This window comes from Triticum aestivum, chromosome 6A, assembly GCF_018294505.1.
Source record: "Triticum aestivum cultivar Chinese Spring chromosome 6A, IWGSC CS RefSeq v2.1, whole genome shotgun sequence".
In the NCBI taxonomy this organism is placed as follows: domain Eukaryota; kingdom Viridiplantae; phylum Streptophyta; class Magnoliopsida; order Poales; family Poaceae; genus Triticum; species Triticum aestivum.
In genome coordinates, this window is record NC_057809.1 from 329804285 (window position 1) to 329821020 (window position 16736).

Consider the following 16736-nt stretch of genomic DNA (forward strand, 5'->3'; position numbering starts at 1 on the left):
AAACAAATCTATCATAGCATTATAAGAATCAAAAGTATGGCTACCCAAGAAGTTCCCTCCAGTAATAGTACCAAGGACATATCTGTGCCAAGGAGTAATGCCTACATAAAAATTGCGAAGAAGAACAGAAGTAGATTGCTTCCTGGTGGATCTATTTTGAGGATTGCAAATTCTATACCAAGCATCTTTTAGATTTTCTCCCCCCCCCTTTGCTTAAAATTTAGGATTTCACTCTCAGGAGACAACGAAGAACATAAGGGACTAGCCATAACGACAAGCAAGCAAACTAACACATAAGCAAACAAAAAGCAAGCGGGCAAAAAGAGGCAAATAGAGAAAGAGAGGGAGGGCGAATAAAACGGCAAGGGTGAAGTGGGAGAGAGGAAAATGAGAGGCAAATGGCAAATAATGTAATGCAGGAGATAAGGGTATGTGATGGGTACTTGGTATGTTGACTTTTGCATAGACCTCCCCAGCAACAGCGCCAGAAATCCTTCTTGCTACCTCTTGAGCACTACGTTGGTTTTCCCCGAAGAGGAAGGGATGATGTAGCAAAGTAGCATAAGTATTTCCCTCAGTTTTTGAGAACCAAGGTATCAATCCAGTAGGAGGCTACGCGCGAGTCCCTCGTACGTGCACAAAACAAATAAATCCTCGCAACCAACGCGAATAGGGGTTGTCAATCCCTACATGGCCACTTATGAGAGTGAGATCTGATAGATATGATAAGATAATATTTTTGGTATTTTTGTAATAAAGATGCAAAGTAAAATAAAGGAAAAGTAAAGAGCAAAGGAAATAACTAAGTAGTAGGAGATTAATATGATAAAGATAGAACCGGGGGCCATAGGTTTCACTAGTGGCTTCTCTCGAGAGCATAAGTATTCTACGGTGGGTGAACAAATTAGCATTGAGCAATTGACAGAATTGAGCATAATTATGAGAATATCTAGGCATGATCATGTATATAGGCATCACGTCCGAGACAAGTAGACCGACTCCTGCCTGCATCTACTACTATTACTCCACCCATCGACCACTATCCAGCATGCATCTAGAGTATTAAGTTAAAAACAGAGTAATGCCTTATGCAATATGACATGATGTAGAGGGATAAACTCATGCAATATGATGAAAACCCCATCTTGTTATCCTCGATGGCAACAATACAATGCGTGCCTTGCTGCCCCTGCTGTCACTGGGAAAGGACACCGCAAGATTGAACCCAAAGCTAAGCACTTCTCCCATTGCAAGAAAGATCAATCTAGTAGGCCAAACCAAACTGATAATTCGAAGAGACTTGCAAGCATAACCAATCATACATAAAAGAATTCAAAGAAGATTCAAATATTGTTCATAGATAGACTTGAGCATAAACCCACAATTCATCGGTCTCAACAAACACACCGCAAAAAGAAGATTACATCGAATAGTTCTCCACAAGAGAGGGGGAGAACATTGTATTGAGATCCAAAAGAGAGAAGAAGCCATCTAGCTAATAACTATGGACCCGTAGGTCTGAGGTAAACTACTCACACTTCATCGGAGGGGCTATGGTGTTGATGTAGAAGCCCTCCGTGATCGATGCCCCCGCCGGCGGAGCTCCGGAACAGGCCCTAAGATGGGATCTCGTGGATACAGAAAGGTGCGGCGGTGGAATTAGGTTTTTGGCTCCGTATCTGATCGTTTGGGGGTACATAGGTATATATAGGAGGAAGGAGTACGTCGGTGGAGCAACAGGGGGCCCACGAGGGTGGAGGGCGCGCCTGGGGGGGGGGGGTAGGCGCGCCCCCCTACCTCATGGCCTCCTCTTTTGTTTCTTGACATAGGGTCCAAGTCTCCCGGGTCTTTTTTGTTGAGAAAATCACGTTCCCGAAGGTTTCATTCCGTTTGGACTCTGTTTGATATTCCTTTTCTTCGAAACCCTGAAACAGCCAAAAACAGCAATTCTGGGCTGGGCCGCCGGTTAATAGGTTAGTCCCAAAAATAATATAAAAGTGGATAGTAAAGCCCAATAATGTCCAAAACAGTAGATAATATAGCATGGAGCAATCAAAAATTATATATACATTGGCGACGTATGAACGTAAGCCATGACGATCAAGACCAGGCGGGCGCCAGCAAGCGCAGTGTCCTCGCTTCCTCTTTGGTGCTAAGGAGGCGAGTGTAGGGGAGGAGTTCCAAGGCATCACGCAAAGGTTTCCATATCGGTGCAACAAGACCAAGACCAGCAGGACGGCAGGACGGAGGTCACCGTGGAGCCCAAGACGGCGTCACCACCAGAGCCTTTGGCAAGAGAAGACTACTTTTGTCAGGATAACTTGTACTAGTTTTCTTCCTTCAAATTGGCCATTGTGGGATCCCTTCCTGCTCAATATTTGGGAAGAGGACTAGGGCCTCTATAAATAGGACTAGCCACCACCATAGTTGGGGATCGATCTCATCAAGGATCAGAGCCATTCCATCCTTAGCCTCACACCAGTTCACTAAGCACAAGAACACCTCTCCTCAGGAGGCTATTCTTCCCTTGTAACCATTCATCCTCAGCCCAAGAGGAAATCCACCACACCACAATGGAGTAGGGTATTACACCACAATGGTGGCCCGAACTAGGATAAATCTTGTGTCTCGTATTCTTTGAGTCTATGAGATCATTGAGTGTGCGAGCTAGAGAGGGGGGAGATCTTCATGTGCACCCTAGTGTTCGAACCTCAAAGGTTTTGTCAGAACCCGAAATCCGACCTGCCCTAACCCTAATGAAATCGGTCCCACCGAGTTGACATGTCGGTCCCACCGAAAAGCCTAACATTCACATTTTTAACTGAATCGGTTCAACCAAGTTTTCTGATCCGGTCCCATCGAGTTTAGTAAATTGTGTGTAACGGCTAGATTTGGTGTGGAGGCTATATATACCCCTCCATCCTTCCTTCATTAGAAAGGAGATCCATCATAATGTGCCTACACTTCAACATTCATTTTATGAGAGAGAACCACCTACTCGTGTGTTGATACCAAGATATTCCATTCCAACCATTTGAATCAAGATCTATAGCCTTCCCCAAGTTGCTTTCCACTCAAATCTTCTTTCCACCAAATCTAAATCTATGAGAGAGAGTTGAGTGTTGGGGAGACTATCATTTGAAGCACAAGAGCAAGGAGTTCATCATCAACACACCGTCTATTACCTTTTGGAGAGTGGTGTCTCCTAGATTGGTTAGGTGTCACTTAGGAGCCTCCGTCAAGATTGTGGAGTTGAACCAAGGAGTTTGTATGGGCAAGGAGATCGCCTACTTCGTGAAGATCTATCGTAGTGAGGCAAGTCCTTCGTGGGCGATGACCATGGTGGGATAGACAAGGTTGCTTCTTCGTGGGTGCAGCCCTCCGTGGACTCGCGCAACCATTACCCTTTGTGGGTTGAAGTCTCCATCAACGTGGATGTACGATAGCACCACCTATCGGAACCATGCCAAAAATCTCCGTGTCTACATTGCGTTTGCTCCCTTCAAACTCCTCCCTTTACCTTCATGTGCAGTGTTTTACATTCCACTGCTATGCTCTTAGACTTGCATGTGTAGGTTGATTGCTTGACTTGTGCTAAGTTGTTAAAATCTGCAAAGACTTAAAATTGGAAAAAAGGCTAGATTTTTATTTGGTCAAGTAGTCTAATCACCCCCCCTCTAGACATACTTTCGATCCTACAAGTGGTATCAGAGCTTTGGTCTCCATTTGCCTTGATTTCCATAGCTTTTGGTGATCATAGCCTTGGTTTCACAACCTAGGAGAGTATGGCGTCTAGCGAGGGAAATTACCACCGTAGAGGTCCTTACTTTGATGGTACTAATTTTGCTAGTTGGAAGCATAAGATGAAAATGCATATTCTTGGACATAACCCCGCCGTTTGGGCTATTGTGTGTATTGACTTGCAAGGTGAATTTTTGATGGGAGAGAACCAAACCGTGAAGCTACCGCGGAAGAGTTGAATATGCTGCAATACAATGCTCAAGCTTGTGATATTCTCTTCAACGGATTGTGCCCCGAAGAATTCAACAAAATCAGCCATCCTGAGAATGCCAAGGAAATTTGGGATACTTTGATTGATATGCACGAGGGTACCGACTCCGTCAAGAATCCTAATTGGATGTGCTTCAAAGTCAGCTTGACAAGTTCAAAATGAAGGATGGTGAAAGTGTCGCTGAAATGTACTCTAGGCTCGCTCTCATCAGAAATGAGATTGTCGGCTTAGGAAGTGAAGAGATGACCGAAAGATTCATCATCAAGAAGATCCTAAGAGCCTTGGATGGAAAATATGATACCGTGTGCACATTGATCCAAATGATGCCCAACTACAAACATCTCAAGCCAACAGACGTCATTGGAAGAATTGTTGCTCATGAGATGTCACTCAAGGATAAGGAAGAGCTTCACAACAAGTCAAGTGGTGCTTACAAAGCCTCATGTGATGCTCCTACATCAAGTGAGAAACAAGCCTTCAATGAAGAATTGAGCCTAATGGTGAATAACTTTAACAAGTTCTACAAGAGTAGAAGCAAGGAAAGGAGTTCGAAGTCAAGGTCCTACAATGACAACAGATCTTCCAGTCGTGAACGTAATTGCTACAATTGTGGAAGACCCGAACACTACTCCAATGAGTGTATGGCTCCCTACAAAAGAAGAGAAGATTCACCCAAAAGGAGAAATAGAAGAGAAGAATCACTACCTAGAGAGACAAGGAGTAGAGATGACCGTTATGAACGGAGAACATCACGAAGAAGCAAGGATTCGGAAAGGAAGGACAAATCATCAAGGATCTACACAAAACGAAGACATCAAGATCATGTTGGTGAATGGGTATTCGGCTTCGACTCCAACAATCACTCCGAGAGAAGCTATCACTCTGACTCATATACTCAAGATGAAGGTGTTGCCGGTCTAGCAATTGTGTCAACGAACTCCTACGACATATTTGACTCACCAAATGAAGGAATTGGAAGATGCTTCATGGCTAAATGACCAAAGGTATCACACCCTGAGTATGTTGATTTCAATAGTGATGAAGATGATTTGGTAGGTGATGATGATTTACTCGTTGACAACTCTAGTGATGAAAACTATGATGAACTTGCTATTAATCATGCTAATCAAGATAAAATGAATGATGATGATACGAAGGATATTGAGCGTCTAACTAAAGAACTAAACACTCTTAAGTTAGCTCATGAAACTACCTTGGAAAATCATCGAGAACTTTTAAATACTCATGAGAAGTTACATTTTGAAAAGCTCAACATTGATCAAGAGCATGGGTTCTTAAAGGCAATCAATGATGATCTTCACAAGAAAAGTTCTTCTTAAATTGCCAAGCATTTACTCTTGTCTACTTACATGCCACAAGTTAAATCTAGCAACGAGAGTAAGAAAGATTCTTCTTCTAGTAGTAGCAACAATCATGTTAAATCCAATATTGTTGCCTCTAGTAGTTCTCTTGATTCCAGTAATGATTCTCTTAGCCAAGTTACACTTGAGCAAGAAAATATCCTATTGAAGGGAATTATAGAGAAAGGTCTCTACAAGAGTCTTGCCGGAAGTAAGCAATTTGAGGAAAGTGTACGCAAGCAAGGAAGGCACCGGAAGAATCAAGGTATTGGTTTTGAACAAAACTTCAATGCCGATGGAGTTGAGTGGGAAGAATATCAATACCCCACGATGAAGTTTGTTCCTCAACAAGAGAAGTATGATCCTACTTCTCTCCAAGGGACACAAGCTCAAGATGATCTTCCACCACAAGACCACAAGCAAAAAGGCAAGGACAAGCTCCAAGAGGAGATTGATGCATTTGAAGAAGCTCCTAAGGCCTTGGTCAAGTGGGTTCCCAAGACTACATCAAGTACGACTACAAATCCAATGATTCCCATCAAGATGATGTGGATCCCAAAGAAGAATAACTAGAGAGTTCTTGAGGGTGACTCCGCCAACATACTTCACTTATATCACTTTGGCGAGAACAAGTGTAAACAACTTCCACATCTTGCACTAGTTCAAGGAGTCACAAACCCTCTTGTTGGGAAGACGAGGGACAGGGTAACCTAATGCTATCATGGACATCATCTTGTGTGTACATCACTCTATGTCTATGGATATCCTTGTTTGTTCCTTGTGAGACTAACCCGTGTAGGTATTGAAAGTGCAACTCACTCCCATGGATTTCTCCAAATGATCTACATCAACATTGACCATCCACATCTTCAACGTCTACATGAAGTCATCATCGACAAAACCCAAGGTTAGTTCATCCCTCTTAGGGGGTATCACATCTAGGGGGAGCTTTACTCTAATCAATTGAGCTAAAGCAACTCTAATGGTGTGAACACAACAATGCTTTATGTAAAAGTGGTAACACCACTCGTGCTTCAACGATGAGTATGACCTACGATCAAATGTTCTCATTTGACTCCTAAGTCAATATACTCATATATAGCTGACCTAGTCATCGCCAATTGCTTGATAGATGCTAGAATGTTTGTGCATGCTTTGCCACATATTTCATTTGCCATTTTATTGAGTGAGCATGTTGATTGAATATTTTACTCATTCGAGGACATCCATTTGTTGCCTTGATTGTTTGGCTTTTTCTCTTTTGCCAAATGGATGGACAAGAATGCCTAAGAACCACTCTAGCTATCTATGCTTTTCTCGTCTCAAACTCTATTCATGCTACATCACAAAGTTTGATCAAGTCAGACTCGAACCACTCTATGTGAGGAGTACTCGGTGTTCCCGATTTGTCATAGGATTAAACTTCCAAAACCTCTTTGTGCATTTCGGTATGACTGAGTCATTCACTTCGGTCACACCGAGTTCACCAACTTGATCTAGGTTTTCCATCTCGGTGCAACCAATTTGAAATTTTCGGTCACACTGAATTGCAATAACCGCTTGCGATTCTGCATCTCGGTGCCACCGAGTTGTTGCACTCGGTCACACCGACAGGGTCGGGATATATATTTCCAGAGGTGAGATTTTGGAAATTTCTTCAAGAGCCCTCAGCCCACGTGTATCCTGCTCTTTCTCCTCAGGTCCCCGGATCGTCTCCTCGCCACCAGCGACCTCCCGCCACTGGTTTCCGTCACCATCAACGGAATTCTGCTCCACCGTTGTCGCCGTAGCAAACTCCCACCAAACTAGGGTATGGGTTTGATACTTTGTGCTATTTCCTTACTCCGATTCCTAGCACATTGCTTTGCCATGATCTTTTCCACGTATGGAAACAATCTATCCAGAGAAAACATCCTTTAGGTTAGGTTTGATTCAAAAATTTAGGGTTAGGTCTCCGCCAAACTCACCTCGGACCAACCGAGTTGTAGAAATCGGTCTCACCAATTTGGCTTAGGCCATTGCACATGCGTTTTTTGGTCTAACCGAAAATTGCAAATCGGCGCGACCGAGTTCGACTCTCTGTGAAGCCCTGGCAATCTTGGTGCCACCAAACTGTGACTCGGTCTGACCGAGTTCGCTAGTTTAGGTTCCAAAAGTTGCTTCGGTATCACCAAGTTTTACAAATCGGTAGTTCCGAAATGCTTTCTATGGAGAACTAAAACTAAGTTTTTGACTCATCTGTTTTGCAAAACTCTACACTTTGTGATGCTCATCTATTCTACCTCATCTATATCTATTCACAGGGACTGCTGTCAGTGTGCTTGCCAAGATGTCTGACCAAAGTGACAGCCAAAACAGATCTAAAGAGCAAGTGCAATTGAGTGAGGGAACTCGTCCCTCAAACAGCTATGATGAGGGCAGCATGAGCACTCCCAGTAATTTGCCTAAGGCAGCCACCAGGTCAATGAAGAAGAAAACCTCAAATTCTGAGGATGAGGACTATGTGGCCACTGAGGAGGAAGTCAGCTCCAAGAAGAAGGTGCTGAAGAAAGAGTATGGTACTGTTGCAACTACAAAGCCTGGTTTGCACAAGAAGGCCCCTGCCAAGAGGGTGCCAACCTTAAAGGTTAGAGCGTCAACTGCTAAAACCTCTAAGCCAACTGGAGAGGCTACACGAAGAGGAAGGAGAGGGTCAAGAAGACCACTGCTAGAGTGCTTGGTAGATCCTCCATAATGAGAGATCCAAAAGAAGATGAAGAGAATGCTACTCTAGCACCCAAGTCTCAAAAGCTCATGGGAGATGCAATCAAGTCAGGGGCTGCGACATCAAAGCCCAAAACTGCTCCCAAAGCAACAACTCAAGCTCATAAGCCTTCTAAACCCAAGAGAAGCACCGGAAACATGCCTGCTGAAGAAAATAACAAGCCCGCAGTGCCTGAAGCTGAAGAAGAAGATGCAAAAGCCCAAGTGCTGAGAAAACTGAAACCGAAGATTCTAGAACACAATGACACTCATCCAGTGGCTAAGGACATGAACATCAGAAAGGATGCTGGATTGAGACTTTGGAGGCAGTCTGATCCATATGCTATAAGAAGGAGAACTTCAATGGACTATAGGTTCCACACCAAAGAACATCAAGATTTCTATGATACCATTCTTCTTGACAAGAAACCTATTGTCTGTGATATGAAATGGGTTGATTGGGAATTCATTGATGAGAATGAAGACTTCTTCCCAGGTGTACATGAAAGCTTCAAAGCTTGTGGAGTTGATTAGTTTGTGGGTCAAAAGTTGACCAAATGGAATGATGAGCTCATTATGTGAATCTACTCCACTGCTCATTTCTATCCAGATGGCAGCATCGTGTGGACGTCTGAAGGTACAAGGTACCAATCAACTGTAGATGAGTGGGCCAGGTTGATCAATGCCCCAGAAGAGCAAGAGGATGATTTGGATGTCTATGCCAAAAAGAATAAATACCACAACTCAATGGCAAACATGTACAAGGAGATCCATAACAAAGCTTTGGAGACACATAAGCTTGGATCTGTGCACTATTTGTTGTCTGGTCTGCCTACTATCAACACCATCTTAAAGCATACTCTATTACCCAAATTTGGAGATAACAAGATGATTAGAGGACATTCCATCAACTTGCTGCAAATCTTTGATATACCACAAAAATTCAAGGTCATGAGTCTGATTGTGGAGACAATCAAGAGAACAGCTACTGACTAGAAAAGATCTTGTGTGTATGCTCCACACATTCAAGTGCTCATCAACTCAAAGATGGGCACATGTACTTACTTTTTTGGACAAGGAGCATTTACCCTTGCACCCATATTTTGAAGATAATGAAGTTGTGATGAATGAGAATGAACCTTCATCAGCACAAGCACAAGAGAAGAGAGCTAAGGCAAAGGCAGAAAAGGCTGCAAGGATGCCAAGTGCGGAGGAAGCATCTCAGGTTTTTTTTAAAGAGCAAACAAGATCAGCTAGGTTATCTGATACAAGCAGCATTAAGGATTGAGAAGGGCTTGGCCACCCTGACTCGGAATCAGGAGAGCTTGGAAAGGATTGTTAAGACAAAATTCTATGATCTTTACCTCAAGGTGGCTAAGGTACAAACTTCAGTTGAGAAGCTCCAGGAGGAAGCAGAGGAGAAGAGAGGGAACGTAACTACGGATGCTTTTCAGCATGTGCCAAGGAGTCAGAGGTTAGCTGCAGTGTCAGTATCAGATACAAGAGCTACTTCATCTCCACCAGCAGCGGCAGCTTCAGTGCCACCTCTAGCACCTGCTCCATCAGCTCCAACCACATCAACCGATGCCTTCGTCCTTGGAGTTCTCTCTACACTAACTCCCGAAGACCAAGCCTGAGAGACGCATAGCACTATGCATTTTCGAACTTTTTGGTAACTTGGTGCCAAAGGGGGAGAAATTTATAGATCATAGGCTTCGAGAGAGAGTGTTTTGCTTCTGTGTCTGTCTTTCTTGCATTTTGGTTGAACTTTATTGTGTGCTTGTTTGATACTTTATGTCTGTGTGAGATACTTGTATGATCGTGTGTTTGATCATATGCTACTTTAATATTTTCTTGGATGATAGTAATTATCCTTTATATCCTTATATGATCATTCACTTTCCTTGGTGATGAGTGCATGTTTTAATTCATATCATTTTGAGTGCACCACCAAGATGTATGTGACATAGAAGAGTGACCCGTGATCCTAATCGATTGTGCATTTGCATTCAAAAGCAAATCTTAAATAGTGCACAAATTTAGGGGGAGCTCTTGCTTATCACATACTTCTCAAAGCGACGATGTATTTCAATCTTATGATCATTTGTCAAAGCTTTGATCTATATGTTGTCATCAATTAGCAAAAAGGGGGAGATTGAAAGTGCAACTATCCCTGGGTGGTTTTGGTAATTATTAATAACATATAGCTCATTGAGCTAATGCTATTTCAAGAAATTTCAATGATTGGCATGGCATGGATTAGGATTGTGGACCCCTCAAAATGCTAAGGACACATATTGGCTTAAGCTCAAGACTCTACAGTTTACTTTTAGTGATCCAAGATCACATTGAGTCCATAGGAAAAGCCAATACTGTTAAAAGGGGATGAGGTGTTGCTTAATGGCTTGCTTTCTCAAAATGCTTAGTGATATGCTCCAAAAACCCTCAACCACTTTATCATATCCACATATGTCCCAAATCAAAAGTCAAACTCGGCCCCACCTAAATGTTCTATTCGGCGCCACCGAGTACACTTTACATAGCCACCGCCACAAACCCTAGTCACTTCGGTCTCACCAATAGGGATCGGTCTCACCGAGATGGGATTGCAAACTGTCTATTTCCCTTCGTAACGTCTCGGTCCAACCGAGATGAGTGATCGGTCCCACTGATTTTGCAATGCAAACTCTCTGTTTCCCTTTCGTAATGTTTCGGTCTCACCGAAATGAGCGATTCGGTCCCACCGAGTTTTCCTGACCAACTCTCTGGTTCTCTCATTACCAAAATCAGTCCCACCGAGTTTGTGTAATCGGTCTCATTGATATTACGTTATGCCCTAACCCTAATGAAATCGGTCCCACCGAGTTGACATGTTGGTCCCACCGAAAAGCCTAATGTTCATATTTTGAACTGAATCGGTCCAACAGAGTTTTCTGATCCTGTCCCACCGAGTTTAGTAAATTGTGTGTAATTGTTAGATTTTGTGTGGAGGCTATATATACCCCTCCACCCTTCCTTTATTAGAAGGGAGAGCCATCAGAACATGCGTACACTTCAGCATTCATTTTCTGAGAGAGAACCACCTACTCATGTGTTGAGACCAAGATATTCCATTCGAACCATTTGAATCTTGATCTCTAGCCTTCCCCAAGTTGCTTTCCACTAAAATATTCTTTCCACCAAATCCAAATCTGTGAGTAAGGATGGAAATGGATAGTGTATGGGGCGGGTAGAGCAATACCATACCCATACCCATGTAGTTAATGGGTACAAAATTGTATCCATATCCATACCCATGGGTATGAAACTTTACCTGTACCCATACCCGATGGGTGCCCATACCCATTGGGTTCCCAATGGGTAGATCAAATAGTACACAAGTTATGCACAAATTTTGTATTCATCCATAACACATTTGAAAAAAATAACATTTACCTAAACTCGGTAACAAATACTGAGTACAAGAGAATCTCTAATCAAATTGACAATTGGTGACAACTTTAAAATAGGTTCACAAACTCACCAAATAACATCCGAGACGTAACATGTTAGTATAAATGGTAGGGTATGGGTATACCCATGGGTACACGGCAATACCCGTGCCCTACCCATGACTTAACGGGTTGGGTATGGGTACTACCCATGGGTATAAAATTGTGCTCATACCCTGCCCATGCGGGTACGGTATCTGCAGGTACCTGTACCCATGGGTAAAATCGCCATCCTTATCTGTGAGAGAGAGTTGAGTGTTGGGGAGACTATCATTTGAAGCACAAGAGCAAGGAGTTCATCATCAACACACCGTCTATTACCTTTTGGAGAGTGGTGTCTCCTAGATTGGTTAGGTGTCACTTGGGAGCCTCCGTCGAGATTATGTGGTTGAACCAAGGAGTTTATATGGGCAAGGAGATCACCTACTTCGTGAAGATATACCCTAGTGAGGCAAGTCCTTTGTGGGCGACGGCCATGGTGGGATAGACAAGGTTGCTTCTTCGTGGACCCTTCATGGGTGGAGCCCTCCGTGGACTCGCGCAACCGTTACCCTTCGTGGGTTGAAGTCTCCATCAACGTGGATGTACGATAGCACCAGCTATCGGAACCACGCCAAAAATCTCCGTGTCTACATTGCGTTTGCTCCCTTCAAACTCCTCCCTTTACCTTCATGTGCAATGTTTTACATTTCGCTGGTATACTCTTAGACTTGCATGTGTAGGTTGATTGCTGGACTTGTGCTAAGTTGTTAAAATCTGCCAAGACTTAAAATTGGGAAAAGGCTAGATTTTTATTTGGTCAAGTAGTCTAATCACCCCCTTCCAGACATACTTTCGATCCTACACCCCTCCACCAAATAAGCGCCACCTAAGCCATGGTACACGCAGTATGGCCAAGATCTCAAGGAGGATTCTGCATCGGAGAAGCAAATCGTGGCCGCATGCGCAAATGAGGTCGCGATGGCTGCCATTCGTGCCAACCCCCAGATCTTGGAGGAGCACCTCGCCGTTGAGGCCACCGTCGACGCCTCACGCACCGATGCTGTGACGCGGTTGGCTGCTTTAAACAACCGGTTGTGGTGTTTTCTCGACACCACCCTCAGTGCCTTCGATGAAGACTACGAGGTGTTTTCTCAGTGTGCACGTGCTTACCTCATCTCGGGAGCTAGCAGGTTGGTGCCGGGAGTGGCTCGGGCAACTTACCACTACGACGACGGCACCCACGATGCGGAGGCCTCACCCTCTTCCATGTCCAAGGAGCCAATCGTCATCGATATCTTCGACAATGAGGTGTAGCTTGTCTTATTAGCTCACTATAAGGACCCATGTTCAGTTTGCTACCTACTGCCTTTCCTTAACAAATTATAGTGAACTATGCTATCTACTTTTACCATGCAATCTGTTGCTCTAGTGTATATGTTCTATATGTCGTGCAATGTGGCGCTCACTTATTAACTGTTGGCTAATTAGTTGTCGTGTTCAGTTAACTGTTTGGTTCAATTATGCAAATGTGATGTTCAATTCTTTAGGGTGCAATTTTGTATTGTCTTCCATGTGAGAAATAAATCGGTTTTTTCTTTACAAAATACATGAGAAACAAATACAATTGCTATATTTCCAAGTTGTTGATGTGGTGCTCAGTTAACGTTTGGTTCATTTGTTGTGGTGTTTAGTTAACTGCTTGGTTCAATTATGCAATGCAATGTTCAATTGTTGTGGATGTATTCTGTTATTGTATACCATGTGAGAAATAATCGAATTTGGTTGTACTAAATACATGAGAAACAAATCCAATTGCTATATTACCGAGTTGTTAAGCATGCTTGGTTTGGTTAACTATCTGATCTTCTATTAGGAGTATGTTATATTGTGGATTGTGGTGCTCAACTAATGTTTGGTTCATTTGTTGTGGTGTTTAGTTAACTGCTTGGTTGAATTCTGTAATGCGATATCCAATTGTCGTCGGTACAATTTTTTATTGTTGTGCATGTGAGGAATAAATCGAATTTGGTTGCACTTAATACATGAGAAACATATAGAAGTGCTACATTTCCTAGTTATTAATCATGCTTGGTTTGGATAAATGGGTTTTCCATTTGGCTTGAATTAATCTGATGAATCTACAATGTGCTTATTTTTCATCAACATATTTTTACTAATAGCATGCGAACCCTTACTTAACCTGTTGACTAACTACCTTATATGTGTTGCAGGGAAACAATGGGAAGCATTGAGGTTTACAATTGAGGTTAGCACGTGCATGGTCCGTTGTCTAATAGCACATTATTGTGCAATTGTAGAAACTATTCTAATATTTAGGTTTTTAACAATTTGGTCTTGCACATGTAGGTCTTGCTGCCAGTGGTTTTGACCCACAGTTCGACCCTTTTTGCATATGGGGACATGAGTTGTCCATGAATATCAACAAGTCAAGAAACTCAGAAAGATTGTTAGGATAAAGAAATTAGCAACAAAAATCAACAAAATATTTGTCTACACAATGGAAAAGACATCAGTTCAATACAAGATGGTACTAACTATAATACCTTGCTTTTTTTTATTCATTTGCCCCATTTCCAATATAGAGAAGATATTTTGTCGGGGGTTAGGTGCGACATATGCCAAGGGATGGCTTATCATGGTGGGAGCGAGTAGAACGTCGCCAGTGCCCGGAAGCGGGATGAGGCGTAGACACGTACGCCGGCGAACTTTACCCAGGTTCGGGGCTCTCCTAGGAGATAACACCCCTAGTCCTGCTCTGCGGGGTCTCCACATGATCACTAAGGCACAACTGAATACAAAGGTGCTCCTTGAGCTGTATGCTAGAGGTAGGAGAAGGCAGGGCAAGCTCCCTCCTTCCTATATGATCTGGTCTAGTCCTAACGGGTTCGGAACCCTTTGCATGGATGCCCTGGGGGGTTTATATAGGCCTACCCCCAAGGGTTACAATGGTAATCCGGCCGGGCATAGGGCCCGGCTATCAGTCTCTCTGGTCGCTGGCTTCTCCGCTGACTGCTGGGGCCCGCCGCCTAGTGGGCCCCACCGGCTGGTTTGGTACGGAGCCGATAGGCCGCCTCCGCCGCTTGCGGGTCCTGCTGGCTGCGGATCACTGTTGCCGCGTCTCTAATGACATAGGCTTGGTCAGGGGGTTGTGGCTATAGCTCTGCCGCCGGGCGGGCGATTACTGTAGCCACTCCGCGTCTCGCCTAGTTAATGGCGAGTGGGTCCCGAAGAAGGGGCGGGCCGACTCCTAGGGGCCGACCTCCCTCGGGTCCGACTGGTGGGATCATCGCCGTCTTCCGGGCTCTCGCTAACTGGTGGGGCCCGTCATCCTTGGGCCGTATCGACAGGCCATCGTGGGAGCAGGATTCCGCCTGCCTGTGATGATGTCAGGGGTGGCATGGCAACAGTGCTGCACCGGGTGGAGATCTACGCCGTACGGCGCACTGTGACCACGCCGGCCCCTGGAAAGGGGGAGGGGTGGGCTACACTATAGCCATTCCCTGTCCTGTCCCCCTTGATGAGGGCACGGGCTTCGCTGGCACCATGGGCCGACTCCTCAGGGCCGACTTCTCTAGAAGCCGCCGAGTAGGAGTCGGCTTGTCTTGGCCTTGCCTCTAGGACTCGGCCGTATACGGGCAGCCGGCTGTTCCTCCAGCCGCCCCCCCAGAATACGGCTCTTCTCCTTGGTATATTGAGGGGCGCAGTCTGCCCTAATGTCTTGAAACATTCTGGGCCCCGGGTTAGCCTACCCGTGGCCCATTACTCCGACATATTTATGCATATCCTTATTTTTAGGCCTTTCCAAAGCAGTTCACTAATGATTACCTCTCAAACCACCTTTATAGTCAGGAGGCAAGGAATTTTCATACAATACCCACAGTTCAATATTGAAGTGTTCCTAAAGAGGACGAATGATGGATCGTCAATCATCCACAGGCACTGCCCTAAAGTTACAAAGACCCTCAACATGAATGAAGGCTCAATATTTGCCTTCCACTTCAGCAATTTTCCAGATGAGATGCATCTGTCTATGTACCGTCTATGATGCTAATTTCAAAAGGTTCTAGATGTTAAATGTGAAACTTGGTGTTGGTGCAGTTGTGTAATGGGGTAGCTGAGTGTTGAAGCTATATCATGCTGTACTTGGATGTATTTCAATTATGAAATCCTACTTCCTTAATATGGAAATGAAATATATTATGTGCTTAACATGATTGTCAATTAGATTAATAAATGGGTTATTAATAAGAGGGAAATTAGCCTACTTATTGGCCAATTAGCCGACTAATTGGGTTTTCCTATTGCAAACGGTTATTGAGAAAACACCATGGGCGATGACCTCAGGCAACGCACACAGTTCCTATGAATAAACCATGTTGGATCAATGACAATGACACACGGCATTCTCTTGAAAACTGTTTGCGTTAGGCCACCTTGCTCAAACATTTTCCTTAGAGCGACAATGTGGGATGTATATACAAATGGAAACGTTTAGCGGGGACTGACTATGTGGGATGTACTTACGACCGGAAATGATTTCACCTGTATAATTGTATTTTTTAGAACTATTGTATGTATAACCGTATTTGGTCGCTCGTCGGTCGCACACGACCTCATTTTACCGAGCGTGTGCTAGGAGGGCATATCCCCGGCGGTTTCTGGGTCATGCGGGAAGGACCCCCCTTTCGTAGTCACTCACTAGGTGATGGTTCCGAATGCCTTCGCGGAAAGGGGTTAAAAACCATTTGTATAACACCTCGCTATACCGGTGCCTGGAGCATCGGCCGAAGTGATGTCTACGGCTCTAGCCAAAACTGTCGAGGCTCAGGGTATGAAGAAGCGCAAGCACCCCATCGAGACTACCGCAGACAAGCTCAAGGCCATCGCCTTGTCCAAGGCCCCCTCTCCAGGATCCCTCATTAAGCAAGTCCAGGTAATATATCTTCTTGACGATCTTTTTCTCGATCTTGATCGTGTTTTTTCATCTAACACGTAGTATAGTACTAGTAGTACAATTTTCTGGGTGATCTTGCATGTGATTTTGCTATCCCAAATGACGGTTCTAAATTCCTCTTTTGACCAAAACATGCGAGAGGTTGACACTCATTTCTTATAGATTACTTTCAA